The following is a 7,338-nucleotide window of genomic DNA, read 5'->3' on the forward strand; positions in this document are numbered from 1 at the left end:
TCCTCCTCTGCTAATGCACCTTCGGTGGTATGATTACATATTAAATTAGTTAGGAATCGCCCTGATTTGTTACTGTACTTAGAAAACTGACAGTCCCTGCTAAAGTGTGGTGGGAGGAAACTGATCAAGAACACCATTAAAATTGGATTTTGCTTTCAAGTTTACCTCTTGTTTTGTGTTGAGGGTGAGGGGTTTTTCTTACAGTCCCTGTAGGAGTTGGTTAGATCGGACTGGGCTTGTAAATAAAGTTTAGAGTTTAGAGCTTTCTATTTATGCTTGGACACGTATGCTATAATTTCCCCTCTGAGAACTGATATGGCAGCTTGCCAATACAGAGTGGGATCAGCCATGTGAGCCGTGTTATATGATTCATAGTCACACCACTTTGCCTCCAATATATTATGAAATTTGACTGAATTTGCAAGATATGCTGAAAATCGACATGGTCTCTAAGAACCAAAATCTACGTCTGGGGCCATAGAGAACCAAATTAAACCATGGTCTGAAAGACCAATGGGTTTAATGCTGGAGTCCTCCACCGTGGACAAGAGGAGCTCTGACAGTAAAATATAGTCAATGCGAGACAAAGTGGCGTGAGCAGCAGAAAGACACATATATTCCCTGTCAGTGGAGTGAAGCACCCTCCAAACATCTAACAACTGCAATGCAGAGGCCATTAAAGGAATATGCACTGCAGTGAGGGGGGAGAGTGGGGGTGGGTTGGAAGGTGATGTCTGTCCATATATTCAGAAAACACTATATTAAAATACGACCAAATATTATAGACAAATCAAGATGTAAAGACAATTTGGCTAATAATGACTGAAAAAAAAATCTTTATAATAAGTGTTTGGAGCACATAAATTACAAATGGTCAACATTGGAGGGGAGAATCTGAGGATAAAATAGCTCAATGAGTAGAGTGTTTGACTGGAATATGTGTTTGGAGCACATACATTACAAATGGTTAACATTGGAGGGGAGAATCTGGGGATAAAATAGCTCAATGAGTAGAGTGTTTGACTGGAATGCAACAGCCTGCAACAGGCTATGGGTTTGAATCCTGGGTATGGCAATATATTGAAATGTGTTATTTAATAAGAGGTATTGTACCTGAATAACAACAAGCTCTCAAGTTAAGTGTATGCATTTGGTTTAAAGAGGATTTGTGTGCAAATCCAATTTCTTGTAATGTTCTATAAATGTGTGTTCCGGTTTCCTCGCACAATCCAAAAATATACTGGTAAGTTAATTGGCTCCTAACAAAATTAACCCTAGCGTTAAAGTCATTGACTTTTTCTTAATAAATGGAATTCTATAGTATGTTACACTTTGTATATTATTATACATCAACAACTTTAACATATATTTCTCAGGTGCAATCAACTTATATAGATCAGCACTCAGCTTATACAGAACACTTCAACTGTAAGATGATGGCAGATAACCGCTTGGCCCATCTACTCTGCCCACATACATGCACTCAATTTTTTTTCATTAGGAGCCAATTAACCTAACGGGTGGTCTTCAGTATGCCGGCCGCCGGGAGCCCGACCGCCGGCATATCATAGTGAACCCAACCTAACAGTATTTCTCTTATGTCCTAGAGGATGCTGGGGACTCTGTAAGGACCATGGGGATAGACGGGCTCCGCAGGAGACATGGGCACTTTAAGAAAGACTTTAGGTATGGGTGTACACTGGCTCCTCCCTCTATGCCCCTCCTCTAGACCTCAGTTTACTACTGTGCCCAGTGGAGACTGGGAGCATTACAGGGAGCTCTCCTGAGTTTCCTGAAAGAAAGTATTTTGTTAGGTTTTTTATTTTCAGGGAGCCTGCTGGCAACAGACTCCCTGCATCGTGGGACTGAGGATTGAGAAACAGACCTACTTCTGTGAGTTTAAAGGCTCTGCTTCTTAGGCTACTGGACACCATTAGCTCCAGAGGGATCGGTACGCAGGTCTCACCCTCGCCGTCCGTCCCAGAGCCGCGCCGCCGTCCTCCTCGCAGAGCCGGAAGATAGAAGCCGGGTGAGTATGAGAAGTAAGAAGACTTCAGAGGTGGCAGAAGACTTCAGATCTTCACTGAGGTAACGCACAGCAGTAAAGCTGTGCGCCATTGCTCCCACACAGCACACGCAGGCATACACAGTAAGGGTGCAGGGCGCAGGGGGGGTGCCCTGGGCAGCAATAAACCTCGTTTTCTGGCAAAAGTATATATACACAGCTGGGCACTGTATATATAAAGAGCCCCAGCCAGGTTTTTACATATTTGAGCGGGACAGAAGCCCGCCGCTGAGGGGGCGGGGCTTCTTCCTCAGCACTCACCAGCGCCACTTTCTCCACAGCACAGCGCTGAGAGGAAGCTCCCCGGACTCTCCCCTGCTTATCCACGGTGAAAGAGGGTTTTAAAGAAGGGGGGGCACATATTTGGCGCAATATACAGATTACAGTGCTATCTAGGTAAACATATTGTGTTTTTTCCTAGGTCATATAGCGCTGGGTGTGTGCTGACATACTCTCTCTCTGTCTCTCCAAAGGGCCTTGTGGGGGAACTGTCTTCAGATAAGAGGGTTCCCTGAGTGTGTGGTGTGTCGGTACGTGTGTGTCGACATGTCTGAGGTAGAAGGCTTTCCGGTGGAGGAGGAGGAGGAGAAAATGAATGTAGTGTCTCCATCGACAACGCCAACACCTGACTGGATGGATATGTGGAATGTTTTAAGTGCTAATGTAAATTTATTGCACAAAAGATTAGACAAAGCGGAAGCTAGGGAACAGCCAGGGAATCAACCTATGTCTGTCTCTATGTCGCAGGGACCTTCGGGGTCTCAAAAGTGCCCACTATCCCAAATAGTAGACACAGATACCGACACGGATTCTGACTCCAGTGTCGACTACGATGATGCAAAGTTACAGTCAAAATTGGCTAAATGTATTCGATATATGATTATTGCAATAAAAGATGTTTTGCATATCACAGAGGAACCCCCTGTCCCTGACACGAGGGTAAGGAAAAGAAACCTGAAGTAACCTTTCCTCCCTCACATGAGCTGAATGAGTTATGTGAAAAAGCTTGGGAATCTCCAGACAAAAAACTGCAGATTCCCAAAAGGATTCTTATAGCGTATCCTTTCCCGCCAAAGGACAAGATACGTTGGGAATCCTCCCCTAGGGTGGACAAAGCGTTGACACGCTTATCCAAGAAGGTAGCGCTGTCATCCCAGGATACGGCTACCCTCAGGGATCCTGCTGATCGCAAGCAGGAGGTTATCTTGAAGTCCATTTACACGCATTCGGGTACCTTACTCAGACCGGCTATTGTGTCGGCCTGGGTGTGTAGCGCTGTAGCAGCATGGACGGATACCTTATCAGCGGAAATTGAAACCCTGGATAAGGATACCATCTTATTGACCCTAGGACATATAAAAGATGCTGTCTTATATATGAGAGATGCTCAAAGAGACATTGGTCTATTGGGTTCTAGAATCAACGCTATGTCGATTTCTGCTTGACGAGTCCTATGGACCCGGCAATGGACAGGTGATGCCGACTCAAAAAGGCATATGGAGGTTTTACCTTACAAGGGTGAGGAATTGTTTGGAGAAGGTCTCTCGGACCTGGTCTCCACAGCTACAGCTGGTAAATCCAATTTTTTGCTTTATATTCCCTCACAGCCTAAGAAAGCGCCACATTATCAAATGCAGTCCTTTCGGTCACAGAGAAACAAGAAAGTATGAGGTGCATCCTTTCTTGCCAGAGGTAAGGGCAGAGGAAAGAAGCTGCACAACACAGCTAGTTCCCAGGAACAGAAGTCCTCCCCGGCCTCTACAAAATCCACCGCATGACGCTGGGGCTCCGCTGCGGGAGTCCGCCCCAGTGGGGGCACATCTTCGACTTTTCAGCCACATCTGGGTTCACTCACAGGTGGATCCCTGGGCAGTAGAAATTGTTTCTCAGGGTTACAAGCTGGAATTCGAAGAGGTGCCTCCTCGCCGGTTTTTCAAATCGGTCCTGCCAGCTTCTCCCTCAGAAAGGGAGTTAGTGTTAAATGCAATTCACAAATTGTATCTGCAACAGGTGGTGGTCAAGGTTCCCCTACTGCAACAAGGGAGGGGATATTACTCAACCCTGTTTGTAGTCCCGAAACTGGACGGTTCGGTCAGACCCATTTTAAATTTAAAATCCCCCAACCTATACTTGAAAACGTTCAAGTTCAAGATGGAATCACTCAGAGCGGTCATCGCCAGCCTGGAACGGGGGGATTTTATGGTATCCCTAGACATAAAGGATGCATACCTTCATGTTCCAATATATCCACCTCATCAGGCGTACCTGAGATTTGCGGTACAGGATTGTCATTACCAATTTCAGACTTTGCCGTTTGGGCTTTCCACGGCCCCGAGGATTTTCACCAAGGTAATGGCGGAAATGATGGTGCTCCTGCGCAAGCAGGGGGTCACAATTATCCCGTACTTGGACGATCTCCTCATAAAAGCGAGATCAAGAGAGCAGTTGCTGAGCAGCGTGTCACTTTCACTGAGAGTGTTACAGCAACACGTCTGGATTCTCAATATCCCGAAGTCGCAGCAGGTTCCTATGACTCAGCAAAAAGATATAAATCTGCACAGGATATAACAATTGTAATTCAGTGGATTGGGAGTATTATCAAACCAACGTAAGAGCCTACTATAATAATTGGTTCAGCAAGTGGTTGGTGGTGCTCCCGGAAAATAGTTATAACAACTATGAAACAACGGGTATAGTCCTTTGAAGAAGAAAAAAGGTCAAAAAGCAACTATATGCCTTTTCCAGGGCACACTTGAAAAATTTGAAAAAATGAAATTATTAAAATATAACTTTTATTATTACCGTATATACTCGAGTATAAGCCAACTTTTTCAGCACATTTTTCTATGCTGAAAAAGCCCCCCTCGGCTTATACTCGAGTCAATGGCTGCAGCAGACGCCGTGGGCTGTGTGGGCGTCCGCTGCAGCCGGCTCCAGGACAGACACTAGAGATCATTATTGACCTCTAGTGTCTGTGCGCGTTGCTATGGGAGAGACGTCATGACGTCTCTCCCATAGAGATGATCGGGTGCCGGGGAGCGGGCGGCCGGACAGAGCGGGCGGCCGGACAGAGCGGCGGCCGGACGGAGCGGGCGGCCGGACGGAGCGAGCGGACGGACGGAGCGGAGCAGCGCAGCAGCAGAAGAAGCGGTCGGGAAGCAGGAGCGGGGCAGTGGTAAGTATTGTTTTTGTGTGTGTTTGTGTGTTTGTAAGCGGCGACGGGGGCACTGCAACAGGGGGCAAAGAAAGAAGGGGGCACTGCAACAGGGGGCAAAGAAAGAAGGGGGCACTGCAACAGGGGGCAAAGAAAGAAGGAGGCACAACTACTGGGGGCAATGAAAGGGGGCACAACTACTGGGGGCAATGAAAGGGGGCACAACTACTGGGGGCAATGAAAGGGGGCACAACTACTGGGGGCAAAGAAAGAGAGGGCATAACTACTGGGGGCAATGAAAGAGGGGGCACAACTACTGGGGGCAAAGTAGGGGCATAACTACTGGGGGCAAAGCAACGGCGGCATGTTTTTATCTGGCACTGTGGGGGGATATCTGTTACTGGGGGTATATGTGGCACTGGGGGCACAACCCTAGCAACAAGCATTACCCCCTGGCAACAAGCATAACACCTACCGCATGAAACCCCTGGCAACGAGCATGACACCCTGAGCATGAAAACCCCTGGCACCGTACATTTCCCACCCTAGGCTTATACTCGAGTCAGTAATTTTTCCCAGTTTTTTGTGGTAAAATTAGGTATCTCGGCTTATATTCGGGTCGACTTATACTCGAGTATATACGGTATATACTTAAAAAAGAAACGAGAGCAAGCATCTACAATTAAAGAACATTATTGTCCACAAGTACTAATGTACTGGATTATAGGCGAAATAATGGTGTAAGTGACTGAAAATAAGTGATCCCTCATTCAATGAAATAATATACTCTACTTGTATTCTCTATAATAGAGATTTTAGTAGAATGAGGTCACTACCTCGGGTCTAATATAGTCAATGAGTGCAGGAACCTGAAGTCAAGTTCCTGCCGTGGGTCCCAAAATTATGTTATGCGTTGGAGAGTAAAATACCTACGGTACCTAGTATTCCCTGGTGGTTCCCCATCCAGGTACTGACCAGGCCCTGCAGTGCTTGGCTTCCAAGATCAGACGAGTTTGGGCATACTCAGTACGGTCTGACCGTAGGTAAATCTGTCTCCTGTGCGCACCGTTTTCCGATTGTATTGGGACCCAAGATATGAATCACAGAATAAATATTGGGTTTTATGTGGTCAAAAATCAGACTACCAGATTATTGCTGACAAATCTAGCAAATAACAATCTATGTAAAAAGAGAAATGGTAGTCGCAAGATATCATTTATCATTACATTTACTGAAGATTGCGTATTCCCTCATAGATGGATGCACCAAATGCAAATAAGCAGCATTATTGAATTGATGCTAAAGATCTCTCTGCTTCCCATACATTCATAGCATAATTGTAACAGGCAACAGGTAGCACAGGAAATGCTTTAAACACTGTGAAATAAGGCGATAGTCTGGCCAAAAAAAAGGGCCCAGTAATAGCCACAATTGTTTGGAAGCAAAGCAATATTTTCAATCCTATACAGTTTGAATGCTGAGGATCTCTCTGCTACCCATACATTTATAACAGAATTATAGCAGGCAATAGGTACCGCAGGAGATATTTTGAACAATTTGAAATGAGGTAATAAAGCAAAAGAAGGCCTGGCAATAACCACAAATATTTGGGAGTAAAGTAGTGTGTCAATATCAAATGATAGGGTTCAGTGTATTATCCAATATTATAAATTCTGAGATTAATTGCTTTTCTCTAACGTCCTAGTGGATGCTGGGGACTCCGTCAGGACCATGGGGAATAGCGGCTCCGCAGGAGACAGGGCACAAAAGCAAGCTTTTAGGATCACATGGTGTGTACTGGCTCCTCCCCCTATGACCCTCCTCCAAGCCTCAGTTAGGTTTTTGTGCCCGGCCGAGAAGGGTGCAATCTAGGTGGCTCTCTTAAAGAGTTACTTAGAAAAAGTTTTTAGGTTCTTTATTTTCAGTGAGTCCTGCTGGCAACAGGCTCACTGCATCGAGGGACTTAGGGGAGAGATTTTCAACTCACCTGCGTGCAGGATGGATTGGATTCTTAGGCTACTGGACATAGCTCCAGAGGGAGTCGGAACACAGGGCTCGCCCTGGGGTTTGTCCCGGAGCCGCGCCGCCGACCCCCCTTGCAGACGCTGAAGATGAAGAG

At 46.0% G+C, this 7,338-nt stretch overlaps 1 pseudogene; it reads right to left on the reverse strand.

The window, feature by feature from the left end:
- Nucleotides 1-6,145: 6,145 nt before the first annotated feature.
- LOC134971213 (5S ribosomal RNA) lies at nt 6,146-6,264 on the reverse strand (annotated as a pseudogene).
- Between the last annotated feature and the right edge of the window lie 1,074 nt (nt 6,265-7,338).

This window comes from Pseudophryne corroboree, chromosome 11 (assembly GCF_028390025.1).
Source record: "Pseudophryne corroboree isolate aPseCor3 chromosome 11, aPseCor3.hap2, whole genome shotgun sequence".
NCBI classification, from domain to species: Eukaryota; Metazoa; Chordata; class Amphibia; order Anura; family Myobatrachidae; genus Pseudophryne; species Pseudophryne corroboree.